Source organism: Podarcis raffonei, chromosome 15 (assembly GCF_027172205.1).
Source record: "Podarcis raffonei isolate rPodRaf1 chromosome 15, rPodRaf1.pri, whole genome shotgun sequence".
NCBI lineage: Eukaryota > Metazoa > Chordata > Lepidosauria > Squamata > Lacertidae > Podarcis > Podarcis raffonei.
Genome location: NC_070616.1, coordinates 32,870,217 through 32,884,663, shown reverse-complemented (window position 1 = coordinate 32,884,663; position 14,447 = coordinate 32,870,217). Strand labels below are relative to the sequence as shown.

At 40.7% G+C, this 14,447-nt stretch overlaps 1 long non-coding RNA gene across 3 annotated transcripts in view; it reads right to left on the bottom strand.

Moving 5' to 3' along the window:
* Window positions 1-250: 250 nt before the first annotated feature.
* LOC128402384 (uncharacterized) overlaps window positions 251-14,447 on the bottom strand; it is a 56,412-nt gene continuing 42,215 nt past the window's right edge. The window contains exons 4-7 of one of the 3 annotated variants that reach the window (XR_008327670.1): window positions 3,860-5,798; window positions 3,666-3,725; window positions 1,830-2,032; window positions 251-676 (exon numbers count right to left, since the gene is read on the bottom strand). This is a non-coding gene — a long non-coding RNA (uncharacterized LOC128402384). Of the gene's footprint in view, window positions 677-1,829; window positions 3,726-3,859; window positions 5,799-14,447 lie in introns of all 3 variants that reach the window. The other 2 variants (XR_008327669.1, XR_008327671.1) reach the window with 2 other exon arrangements.

Genomic DNA, 14,447 nt, shown 5'->3' with positions numbered 1-14,447 from the left:
CAGATTGATGTTGAGAGTCCTCCCACTCTTTCATGGTTACTACACACATTTACTTTATGAATAATTCCACACAGTGTCAGTTATACAAAGTATCTGAAAATAACCCAAGCTTCCAGATATCCTGGAGACAATGATGCATCCATTTCATATTGAGCTGTAAAAACCACCATCACATGCTGCTTTTGCTAGTACTTTGCACAGGAGCTACTGCTTTACACAACAGTAGTGTCAGTGTACTAATGCGAATGTGAACAGTGAGACCAAAAGGCAATGAAATGCAAGAATTATTTATTATTAAAGAAATCTGATCTCATGTTCATTTTCTTCCTTTCCAGGCCTGTTATGCAGTTTCGTCTAGCTTCAGTTCCACATAATCAGGAGTAGACTGATTAGTAGTTTCAATTCAGTCACCAAGGCTAGGTGCAGTGTCTCTGTTATCTACCCTCTTCCCATCCAGCCCCCACATTCTTGAATGTATCCTGCTTATTGAGTGTGAACTTTAATGAGCTGCAGCCAAATGAAGATGATTTCGAAATGCGTTCACTCTGGTTGTATCATCTTGCTCAACTCGATTCCAGCCTTCTGTAAAATGCTCCCTGTGACAGATGTTTACCGCTTCGCTCCAATCTCACTCCTCCAATTTACTTTGTCATTCCCAATGTAGACAGAGGTTGGCCTTTCAAATAAGTTTCATTTATTTGTGCTTAGCATGCATAATGCTTATTTTCTTTTGTCTTATCTCTGTTTATCCAGATTACTTGTAGCATCTTAACGTGTATTCTGGTTAATGCTATTCAAACAGAGCCTATTGGGCTGGATTCTTAAGCAATCAAGTTCACTGACAGCAACTTGGAAGAAATTGTTTCCAATGTATATAAGACAAGCAGGAAATTGAAGGCTTCTCTCAGTGAGGGTAGAAACCCCCAGTTCTTAGAAAAAGCTTTATGAAAAATACTTATACTCCAAAGGACTCTATGTGACTTTTCTGCTTTGTATAATGTCTGGTCATAAATGTTGGTGGCAAACAATTATTAAGTTGTAGCCAGCAATGTGAAAATACATGTAAAAGAAATGGAAGGCAACAAAGGATATGTATTTAATATTTCAGCTGCACCAACTATATACTTGGAAGGAATTCCTCCATGTTGCCAAGTCACAACATAAGGATAAGGATATAGCTTTATACCAAGTCAGACTATAGCCCCTTTTAGCTCTGGGTCATCTACTGATAATGCATCTGTTGTGTTTCAGAGAAGGTTCTTTCCTAGCACTATTGGAGATAATGAACTAGGAATCTTCTGTATACAACACACATGCTCCATCACCAATAGCTCCTCCTGAAGGATCTGGACCACGACTAAGAACAAAGGACACTGACTCATTCCCAATGAAACCATTGGTCCATCTAGCTCAGTACTATACTAGCTACACTGGACGTGTTTGCGTGTAATGCTAAGGCAAAAACTATGGTTTGGTGCAAATGCTGGCTCTCAGAAAGAGGTTGCAGCAGTTTTGTTCTTGGCTACAGGTTGTGCTTAAGGAAGACAGAGTTTAACCACATTATTGGGTTCTGACAACACACTAAGCCAAATGTTGGCTTGGTGACTGTAATATGCAGGGTTAAAAGAATCAAGCAGGAGGAAACTGTTGCAAGCCGCTTCAAACATTTCTTGAGATGGTGGGATATAAAGAGCCAAAACAAATAGATAAATATGCTGTCAGTTAACTGTCAGCATTGAATCTGACAGAATGGAAAGATGACATTAAAGACAAGTCCAAGAGTAGTGTTCACTCTGAGTAAATGATCTAGATGAATATACATAAATCACCATGAAACAACAAGCATGTTGTTGGACTGCCAACTCTTCTCAGCCCCAGCCTGCATGGGCAACAGCCAAAGGTGATGGGAGTGGGACTCCAATGATTTTTGGAGGGCTACTTGTTTCCAACCCTGCTGCAGGCCAAAGAGAGAACCTTAGGCGATATGGAGCTGCCTTGGTGCCTTGTACCCAGGTGCAATGAAGTCTGTCTCCTACAAGAAACAGTGGAAAGCCCCAAATATGACACATTCACAAAACTCTGCACCTGGAGCTTAAATGACATGGACAAAGAACACACCTTTTATCCTCAGTTAAACAACGTTGAAACTTTTCCTTCCTGCGCCGCAATATTCATTATAGTTAACATAGTGTACAATCCTCACACACAAATATGCAGCAAAAGAATGGAAACTACATTCTTAAGCCACCCTAACTCAAAAGTGTATTTAAAGGGTTTTAAGACATGATTAATCTGTGGTGTTGAATATTATGCCCTAAAGCACCACTGAGCCACCTCCTGAGACCCACTCCCGAGTGGGCAGTGCAGAAGCATTGGAACCTGCCAAGCTCCTATAGCTGGATTATCATGAGACGTCCTCTGGACATCAGCATCAGTCCCAGCATGAACCAGGACCAGATGACCTGGGACAGCCTAACATCTAGCATGGTGTCTGAGGTAGTTCTAATGATATCTTTGCTCCTGCAAAGAAGCAAAGGAGAATGGAATGATATCATCACATAGTTAACATTCATGTCTGAATTTTAAAACTATTTCATATTGTTTTATTTATTGCATGTCTTGTACTTTTACTGCATCTTTATTTTGCATTGATATTATTTATTTCATGAAAGTTATACACCGCTTGAATGTAAAAAGCCTCAATGCGGTTTACAGAAAGATAAAGCAAGGGGGGGATCACAACCATACTCTAAAACATGCAGAAGTTAAAATACTTAAACAGATTAAAATTACCTCAACTTTCTAAGCCTCTGGGTAGGTTAGTGGGCACATGTGGGGTAAGGCAATCTTGTAGATAAACTGGTCCCAAGTTGTTAATATGCATTACTGTTGTTCATGTTTTGAGGGCCTGTGAGCCCAAAAGGAACATATAAATAAACTATACAACACCACAGCTAGGGCACCTTGAGGCAATCCCAAAGATCTTACTGAAATGCAGTAGATCTGATATGCTTCCACTGGATTCATCCTACAGTTCTCGAATCCCCACAATCAACATGAATCATTATCATAAGCACAGTCAGAATCAAGCTTTCACTAGTACTTCAAGGTGGGGGCCAGGCCAGCAGGGAATAACCAGGCTGAGTACAGTGGTACCTCGGGTTACAGACACTTCAGGTTACAGACGCTTCAGGTTACAGACTCCGCTAACCCAGAAATAGTACCTTGGGTTAAGAACTTTGCTTCAGGATGAGAACAGAAATCGCACAGCGGCAGCAGGAAGCCCCATTAGCTAAAGTGGTACCTCAGGTTAAGAACAGTTTCAGGTTAAGAACGGACCTCCGGAGTGAATTAAGTTCTTAACCCGAGGTACTTAGATTTTCAGCTGCTGTGTGGAAGCTACTGATGCAATAGGTTAATAGTCCTACTCCTAGTCTATTGTACTCCTGGACAGTTCCTACACAGCAATAGGTATTCTGACTGCTGATATTGCTGGAGAGCTCCCTTGCCTGGTTCAGAAGACATGAGGGAATCTGCTTCTCTGTAGTGCAATGCTACAACAATGTAGTATTAGCATGTGTGCCATATAGATTCAAGGCTCACACACACAACACTGCAACATTGGTTTGCATTAAAAAAAATGTGGAGGTTAACTGCTTCCTTACCTGATATTCTGGCCTGGGGCGGGGGGCAGGGAACCCAGCTCGAGGCATCTCCTATCTTCTCTTCTAAACCCCCTGTTTGTATTTTGTATTGTATTGAACTTTATTACGGCTATTGGCCCATCACACGACAGTTTCCCATACCAACATAATGTACTTAAAGCTCCAAATTTAAAACCGCCAAAACTACAAAAAACAGACAAGAACCACTGTTTGATTATTGTCCAAACCCACAGATTCAAGAGTACAGAAGCACAGGCTGCATGCACCTGACTTTGTGCAAGATCATGGCCATAGGGGTGTGTAAGGCTGTATTCTTTAAGGATATACCAGGCTTCTATGCTGATAAATTAAGAAATTAAATAATTTTGCATATAGCCAATTTACATTTTTGCAGCTTCACTTTGATTTACAATGAACTCCCTCTCTTATATAATCTAAGGCTCTTTAGGCAGAACCACAACTCAGTGGTAAAGCACACAATTTACACGCTAAGTAGTCCCAGTTTCAAGCCCCCACATCTCCAAGTGAAAAGGATCTCAGATATCAGAAGATGAGAAAGACTCTCTGCCTGAGACCCTGAAGAACCACAGAGAAGACAATATTAGTCAAGACCATTAAACTAATCTCATATAAGGGAACTTCCTATGCTCCCAAGTTCCTTAAACATAACAGCTCTGGCTAAGATTTGACCAAGAAGATTTCTGTGCATTCATCTGAGGATTGGCCCTGGGTTGATTGGGCTGGATTAAGAGAAAGTTGAGAATGGAAACCTGAGAATGGTAATGCTACATTGAAAAGAACATAGGAACTTTTAACGCAAGAAGCTGCCTTACCCTGAGTCAGCCTGCTAGTCCATTTAGTTCAGTGGTGCTTACACTGACTGGCAGCAGCTCTCCAAAATTTTAGACAGATTTCTGTCCTAGCCCTACCTAGAGATTCTGGGGATTTGGACCTGGGACCTTCTGCATGAAAAACAGATTATCTTCCACTGATCTTCAGCCATGTTATGTCTGAACATAATATCCTTATCATTTCTCGATGGATAATCTTGTATGCAGACCCAGCAGGAACTGAGGATGTCACTCATGGCATTGTTCCCAGAAAAGTTATGTTGAGGAATACCCAAACCCAACATAACTCTTCAATGTATATATGATCATGGGACCACTTCAAAAAATCTCATTACATACGCACCAAATGTCACCTCAAAATCAGAGCTGAAGCATTTCAAGAGCAAACATGGCTTGGCATAAGGGGTCGATTCCCCTTACATTCACAGATGTGAATCAAAAGTGACACTTAATGGATTTAAGTCAGTAATTTACATCAGGTGCACGCCATGCCATATAATTTACGCAGAAAGCCAAAGTTGGAGGATGACTGTGTGAGTCACAACAGGACTAGCTGTGTCCTTCTTTTGAAATTGACTGTTAGTTTTCAATTATTCTAGCAGAGGCATCTTTTATGAGGAAATTAGGTGCCACTTACGGACATTGGAACTGGAGCAATCGTTAGAGCAGATGCCCCGTTGATCAAGCTGGAAATACAATTCCAGGCAGGTTTGGCTTCCTTGTGTCAAGACAGACAAAGAAATGTGCTTGTCCCTTGCAATAAGCTGCCCGATTTGTCCCCATTAATCTGCTCAGCAAACAGCAAGGCTGGGGATCTGGCTGTGAATGGCCAGAAGGTTGTATTCTTGTTAGTAGATTTATTACAGGAGACATCACCGCTAATTGTCCCTTTATTCTGTGATTAGTATTTGTTTGCTCAGGGCTTTCCAAAAGGAGGTTAGCTTCTCTTGTCAGATGGTTTACATAGCCTTTTCCCAAACATCACTCCAAGAAGTAGTGTTAGCATTGGGAATGCTAATCCTCTTTGATCCCCCTGAGTTTTTTTTTTTTTTAATCTGTTCAAACTGAAGGAGGTCTCTCTCCTCCTCACATGCTGGTTCAGGCAGTATTTTCACTTCATTAAAATTTTAAAGATTGACAGTTGACTTATCATTTTCTCCATCTTTTGCACTCTCGGAAATTTGCCAGGCCACTCGCTCAGATGTGTCAAAGGCATCTGCACATATTGCATCCAGATGCACGTGGGGAAGCTTGTGTATGATCTCTCTCTCTATATATTTATCTGAAAGGGAAAGAGGGGTGCTTTTAATGTTGCAAGCCAACTATCTTTCTGGGCACTTACACATGTTAAAATATTTGCATGGAAGTGGTCTGCATGTGCATGCATAAGAAAGCTCTTGATAATTTATATCCTCCAGAGGACTGGGCTCTAGTCCACGAAAGCTCACACCACAATAAATCTGCTAGTTTTTAAAAGTGCCACAATATTCATTATGATTTATATATGTGCGTGCTTAATTGATGTGATATGTGCAATATCTCTCTCTTTAGGACCTATGTGTGTTAGAACATTTCTATGTAATGCAGTTTTCTATATTAACTGTTTACTCTATGATCTCATATACATATGAAAGAGATTTTGGTGCGACTGTCATAAGTCCAAAATCAATCTGGTAGAGTTGTCCTTCTATTCCTCTAAGGCTCAGTTCAGAGGTAATAGGAAACCAGTTTCCCACTACACAAATAAGCCCTACAGTGCACCTGGGGCTCACACACTTTCCCCTCTGCGGAGAAAGGGAATGATTTTTTTTTTATTTACTGTGTTTATAACCCCATCTTTTTATCCAAGGAACAAGGTGGAGTACTTGGTTCTCCCCGTACTCATTTACTCCCAGCAACAACTCTGTGGGGTAGGTTAGGCTGAGAGGCAGTGACTGGCCCAAGGTCATCCAGTGAACATCATGGCTAAGTGGGGATTTAAATCCTGGTGTCCCAGGCCCTACTCTGACACTCTGGTCACAACACCACATGGACTCTCTTCTGTTTTGGGTTTTTAAATGACCACAGCAGGTGGCATATGAAAGAGAATTAGAGGGAAGGGGTGAGCACAAAGGTCTAACGCTCAGGCTGGCTCATTTACATCCAATCCAGAGCAAAGTCTCTGCCCTTTGGGTGATATTAATATACAATGATTAGGTTGAGGTAAACTAAGACTGCACACATATCATACATTTAAAGCACATATTCCCCAAAAGGCGAATCATGGGAACTGTAGTTTACCCCCTTCCAAGTTACAATTCCTAGTACCCTCAACAACTACAGTTCCCAGGATCCTTGAGGTTTGTGTGTGCTTTAAATGCATGGTGTGTACACAGCCCTTATTTCAATCAATCCTTAATGCTGTGTTATTTGCTAGCAGCAGCCCACCCAGTGTTTAAAATCCAAAGAAGCGGGCAAAATGTTGAGATATAGAGGGAGAATAACTAATTTGGTTACAGAAATCTGTGCTCTTCTTTGTTTGAACTCAAAGTCCAGACAGCTTTTCTTTTACCAATACCTCCATCCATTGATTTGGTAGCATAAAATCCAGAGGTCTTCTGAGGCTCAGAGAGTGAAACCTTAGAATTACATTTGATACCTAAACAATCAAAACATTTCTAACAAACCAGAGCAGTAAAACAATGCTCAGAAAAATAATGCAAATAACATGAACATATACACTAGAAGCACAGCATGGGTCATATGAGATAACACAAAAGGCAAAGGCATGGTTCATGAGAGTAGCTAGGATTTTTGTTGGGGGCCAGGACTTGGTTGGGGGGCAGAACTGACATGATTGGGCAGTTAAGTATTTCTATTGCTTTACTTGATCGAGTGGGGGGAGGGGAAAATCTGCCACCCCCGACTATGCCCATGACATGGTTCATGAAATACCAAATCATTGCATGAGCAAGACCTAGACATGCATGATCCCTCCCCTTACATATTCTAATTCACTCCTATGCTTCCTGTTTCTCAGAAAACCATGGTTTGCTGTTACTTCCAAACCAAGCAAATTAAGGTTTAAGCAAGCCACAGTTTATCCAATTTGAAAGCAATGATTTGCTGACAACCATGAAACACAGGAGGAAATGTGAGCATGTGGGAGGAGGGACTGTGCTAGCCCAAGGATAAAGCTATGGAATTATGTGTGAAGGAAGAAAAAGACTTGTTAAATTCCCAGGATTGTATGGGATAAGGATCCTAATCTCTTAAAGAGGAAGAAATTAATTAAAACATGAAGGTCTCCTAGTGAGGACAACAGACTTCAAATCAAACTAATATCCATTTTTTTGAAAGGTGTGGTTATGAGGCCACTCAGATCAGTGGGATGTCTCTAAGCTATCAAGAACAAAGCCATCAATTAGGTAATCTGGGCCTTCCCAGTCAGTAAGAATCATAGAGTAGTGTGAAGAATTCCTCATCTTGAGAGGCCTTTGAAGTACACAGGGCAGTGATTTGCATGAGACAAGCTAAGATAGGAACAAAGACTCCATTGGAAATCAGGGCTAGCTTTCAGATACACAGAATGAAGCAAGATTTTGGAATTCATCCAATAGAGAACATTCTGAGACAAAGAGAAATTACAGGCAGATAATATAGAAGAATCTCATTTATTCCACAATTGCACATTCAGGGTTTCTTCTAAAGGGGGTGAGGGCATTTGGAGGAACAAATTGTTTAAAAGTGAAGAGCTGGATAGTTGGAGTAGAATGTAGAAATGAGTAGAAAGACTAATTCATTTCAGGTACCAGTTTCACCAACTGGAAAAGCGGCAAGCACACAGCATTACTTCCCCTAAGTTATAACCCTTTTCACATTTTGTGAACTGAGCTTCCTGTCCCAGCTATGGACAGAATTAAAACTATTTGAGTACAATGTGGGTCTAACCTAGACTGTTATTCCCACTGGGAAAAAAATATTAAAGGATTGCACCAAGCTTGCCATGGCAAATTTATGCAACAGATTTATTTTAAAAGATATAAAGAATATGCTTTGGAAAGATGTGTGAATATGGCCTTGGTCCCCATACTTTAGTAGGTTTAATTTTGTTAAAAGCCGAAGTGAAAGCCAAGAATATCTGCCAGCATTTTTTGAATATAATGTGATCTTACTTGTATCGTTACCAGGATACAGTTCTTAAGGACATTTTAAATAAAAACTATAATTCATTTTTATGAATTTGGACATGCACAATCCCTCCACAATGAAAATAAGCAGCATGGCTCTGAAATACCGACACCTTTGCAAATAATTTTATAAGACACTAACAGTGTGATTCTAACCCTGTCTACTCAGAATTAAGTCCTACTGAATTCCATATGGATTACTCTCAGGTGAGTGGGGTTAGAATCACACCCTGGAGTCCCATTCCTATGCACAAATGCATTCAAGACAATGTTTTGAAATATTCCCATGTTTGCTTGTTTATTTATAAGATTTTTTTTACTGCCCTTCACCATAAAGTCCCAGGATGAATTACAATATAACAATACAAAACCAGTTAAAAAAACATTGAAGCAGGCACCCTTGGTTAAACCCTACAGGTGGTGCAAATATAATTCTGATTTGGAAATTATCTAACCACCTTTTAAAGCCATTTAAGTGGGTGAGCTTCAGTTAACATGGATAATAAAACCATCAAATCTCTAGAACAGCAGCAACATATAAAAACCCCAGAATTAAGAAAAGTTAACTGCAAAAATTAAAAGTAAAATTTAGGGGGCTAAACATGGTTATCTTAAGGTGATACTTGAGGAAGTAATTTATCAAATCTGATGAGACAGAGTTCCGCAGCCTAGATACCCCCTTTGAGAACCCTCTTTTGTGTGATGCTGCTCCTCTGTACTTCAGCTGCTAGATCCATGGTCAATCAGGAGAGGTCAAACTAGGTTTCTGCAGGTAAAATCCCAACTCCTTTCCTCCTAAACCCAGCTGCAAATTGATGTATGTTAACACAGAACATAAACAGACTCCAAGGGATACAATACTGATAAATTTTAGCCATGACACAATATTAAGGCACATGAATGCAATCAAATATATATTTCAGCATGCATGACAATACACTCCTATAGAGATCTGCAAGTGTCAACCACCTGCATGCTGCCCTTCAATCTGATAGATAAGAAAGGGACACTATCCCTCGTGGCCAAAGTTTACCCCCTGGAGACTAACTAGTGCTAGAAAAGATCCCCACCAGCAGCCCAATTCCAATTTATTTCAACAGCACAGAAATACTTTGATTATGGGGCTCCTAATTGTGAGCATGGTACCTCTCAGTCTCAGGGTATCTCTCTCGCTTTTACGAGTCGTTGTGGTAGAAGCTGTTCCTGTCAGATATGAACTTTAGCAGCTGTATAAATATTGATGACTGCAATAATTTGTGTTCTGCATATGCTCTCCTTAAAGCTATAGTGTAATCCTCTAGCTAGGGCTACGTTGCATAGAAAGGAGCCAGTCTCCATTTGCATGGTAATGAAGTGTCTCTGAAGGTGCTCTCTGGAATTGTTAGCCACACAGCCGAGTAGCTAATGGATATGGAGGCAAGACTTTGGGGGGAATTAATACTTCCAGACAATCTAATCAACTCATGCAGTGATATGCATTTGCAACCAAGGAAGATGGGTGACCTATTATCAAAAATGAAATGCGGTCTCCAACTGTTAGCACAGATCACAAGGAAGTTGCAGCTGGGAGCAAACTGCACTATATTCTACAAGATGAAAAATGAAAACAGTACATGTCCCCAAGTCTAGTGGAGGAATAGCCCTGGATTCATAAAATGGAAAGTAAATACAGTACACCACACCAAATTTTGACAGAGTAAATCTCTACTCCTAGCTACCCAATACCGAGCCACCACTTTTGCTATGTATTTGTAACATAACAGGGCATCCAATAGATTCCAAGGGTAGAATAATGGGTAATTTTAGCCATTGGAAGTTATCTCAGGACACAGGAATCAGATTACAAGGTCCAAGTACTCTGATGACCATACATTATTTTCTGACTGTGTTTTTGTTCCTACTTTACAGGGTTTTTCTATATCTAGACTTTAGAGATGTGACAACCTTCAAGCTGTTAATTCTACAATCCAGGGCCCCACCCCATATAGACATATTTACTTTGAGGAAACCAACACATTAATATTTATTTCTAGTAGCAGATCAGGCTTCTTTTAAACTATTGTAGTTTGCTTTACATGAAGCATATCACTCACATGCTCTTAGGCCAGGCCCTCTTTAGCACTGCTCTACTGAATTCTTTCTGTATTCCCCCACGCAGAAGGCTTGAGAAATCTGTAAGTTTTTGTGGGGGGGGGTTACACTATTAAGTCTCCTCTTCACATACTTAAAGGACTGCTTCTTCCCCTAAAGAATTCAATAGATAAAGGAAGAAGCAGTCTTTTTGGCAGGCTGAGCACCATGCTACCTTGCAAGGAATGGGAATACAAGTATGTGTGTACTGTTCTCACTTCAGTATCCCAAAGTCAATATCTATAGAAATTTCAAAGACCCTGTTTGCTTTTTTTCTTAAGAGTTCCCCCACCCCTTTGTCAAGTTTATCTGATTTTGGAAGGAAATTGGCAAAACTATTATTCTCCTGCAAATCTTAAGTCCTCCATCCTTTAATACTTCATTTCTCTCTCTGTCATCGTAATGTGTCCAAACATATTATCCCAAGCTGCTTTTGACTTTACAGATAGATATACAGTGGTACCTTGGGTTAAGAACTTAATTTGTTCCAGAGGTCCATTCTTAACCTGAAACGGTTCTTAACCTGAGGTGCGCTTTTGCTAACGGGGTCTCCTGCTGCTGCCGCCACACAATTTCTGTTCTTACCCTGGGGCAAAGTTCTTAACCTGGAGCAACTACATCCTGGTTAGCGGAGTTTGCAACCCGAAGCGTCTGTAACCCGAGGTACCACTGTACAGATTCTCTGCCTCTGAAATTCAAAGAACAGGTTACCACCAACTATAAGTATCTCTTGTGTTTATAGTTTCTTCACCATGTACTAGAAGCAAGGGCATTTGTTTTCAGTGACTGCCATTTAGCTGCCTTCTGCTCACTGCAAGCCATTTGCCTCCCCACCCCCTCTCTCAATGCCAGACAGCTCTGAGTGAGCAACTTTCTCTGATAAAAGTTGGGAGCACACTGAGGTCCTCTGAGGTCCGACTCTGGACCATCTCCTCCAGGTTCCACTTCCTTGAGAGAACTTCAGAGTCTCAAACCCTCTGGCCTGAAGATGGGCATTCCTCCTGCACAGCAGAATCAGACCACACATGGAGAAAGCAGCTCTCACACTAACATGCAGTCCCATCTGACCCTAGGCTTTGCGAAATGACGACCTTTTAAACATTACTGAATAGTTGAAATATTTATGAAATGTCACTGATGCCCCAGCTCCTAAATCTTCTTTACTCACACATGCTGCTTCCTCCAACACACACTGATAGTGCTGCCACTTCTTATCTGTTACATTTCTTCCCAAAGCCTAGGGTCAGGTGGGACTGCATCTTGTTAGTGGGAAGAAATGTAGCAGATTTAAACTATAAATCAATGGAGCTAACAAAGAGAAAGTAATAATAATAATGATGATGATGAATTTAATATTTATATCCCACCCACTCTGGGCGGCTCCCAACACTTCCTTAAACAAGGGCTGCCTTCCGATGTCTTCTAGTTATGTCAGATAGTTATTTCCTTGACATCTGACAGGAGGGCGTTCTACAGGGTGGGTGCCACTACCGAAAAGGCCCTCTGCCTGGTTCCCTATAACCTCACTTCTTGCAGTGAAGGACCCGCCAGAAGCCTGGCGATGGGGGTGGTGATGCTCCTTCAGATATACTGGGCCGAGGTCGTTTAGGGCTTTAAAGGTCAGCCCCAATACTTTGAATTGTACGCGGAAACGTACTAGAAGCCAATGCAAAGAATGCATTACTGACACAAAATATGAATATCTGTGGTTCCCCACATTTTTTGTGAACCATATGAAACTGACATATAATCAGACTATTTTTATATTGTCATAATTGGCTTGCTATCAAGCAAATTTCTCCTGCATGCTTCGGCCATGCCTGTTTTAGTGCATTTCCACTCAGTTCCTTGAAGCATGCAAACATTATCCTTTGCATTCCCCATACAGTATTTCCAACACTGCTATCTTTTGCTGAGGTGCTTAACATAAAGGGAAGAGCGCTTAAATGATCTATGAGGGATGAAAAAATAGAGATGCAAACAGTGCCTTTCTTTCTTGACTCCAAGTACAAACAATGTATGAAGCATGACAATAGCTAGGATGGAAGGAGATGCATGACTATTGCTCAGTCAATCACTTCTAGTATTAATGAGCATCATAATCAGGTTTGTATCTAAGTTGTGGGGTACAGACTACTTTCTCCTACACATGCACATACTGCTTGTCAGTCTGGACATAATTATTGCCCTATCTACATGCCACAACATATGCATTCTTTTTTTAAACAGTGAAACCTGAATTCTCTTTCTAGAATTCCATAATTCCAGCTAAAGTGAAATAAAAAATATGGAATGCACTAACAAAAACAAAAAACCAAGAAAGGAATGCAAATCAGGACAGGTTACTCCATTAAGCTGGTGCGGGTGGTAAAAAACCTGAGTGATCATATCTCATTGACTGAGTAAAATCCTTGCCTGCCCAAAGTCTTCAATCTATGGTAGGACTGGGAAAGATCCCTGCTGAAAACCACAGAGAACCACTACCAGTCAGTGTACACAACACAGGCTTAAGGAATTCATTGCCATAATGTTGGCTATCATAGCTAATGCATCAGGTTGGAAACTAAAACTTAGTAAACTAGGAAAATGAGGGGAAAAGGAAGGAAATGGTGGAACTGGGATCAACCGTCAGCTGTAGTTGGTACTTTTTATGTTGCTCTGGAATGGGAGCACACAGCTGACTTAAAAAGGTAAGTATTAAATGGAAATGTTTCCCTATGCTAGTTAACCACTGGCAAGAACAGAAAAGGTGCTTCCTGGCCAAACACTGACAAAGTCCTGAATAACGGTGAGTGACAAAAATGTACATGGACAAATGACTGAAATACAAAGCTCTGTACTTCAAGTGGCTATGCTTGGAATGTAAATCCCTTTCAGACCAAACTATTAGCATATCCTTAGGGAGACCCCGTAGTCTCTTCCTCTGTTGACTGTTATCTGCTCAGCTGTCTGAAAAGTCATCTGTTTGAATATTTATACATACTGGTATGTAGTGACTGCTTAGTATAAATCATATAGGCAATTTTGCAAGTGAGAGTTCTGTTTATAAAACAAATAAATGAAATGGTTTCAATTGTGAAGACGTTTCAAGCAGGATTGTCCATGTTAAAACAGAACTAGTCAGGGAAGATTGAAGGAGATGTGAATTGGCAACAGAGGGAAATGCTACAGCAGGAGACCGGCCCTTCTATTAATGCAGAATAATGATACTGGTGTGCTTCCTCCTGCTGCTGCCCATGTGGGAAGGACTTTCAGCTGGGATCTGCTGATGAATGAGACAGTAGGACATTATCTGCAAATCCCCCATCCACTCCAAGATATAGCAGGTCAAGACTGACTTTCAAATGAGAAAAACACACAGATTTAGGATCAGGTTTTCCGAAGGGTCTTCAACATGCCTTGTTTCCTCTGTAATCATTAGCAACCTTTAGAAGTACAAACCTTGCTTCTCAGAGGGAGAAAACACCCTGAATGACAGGATGTATGGCCACTAACAGAAAATGTGCGGAGATTAATAAATAGCTTGCGAGCATTATTGTGGAATACCCTCTGCAGAGATCCACTTGGTCCTTTCTCTTGTAATCTTTGGGTGACTGCTAAACACTTTTTAAAAGCCAACATGCTCCTAATAT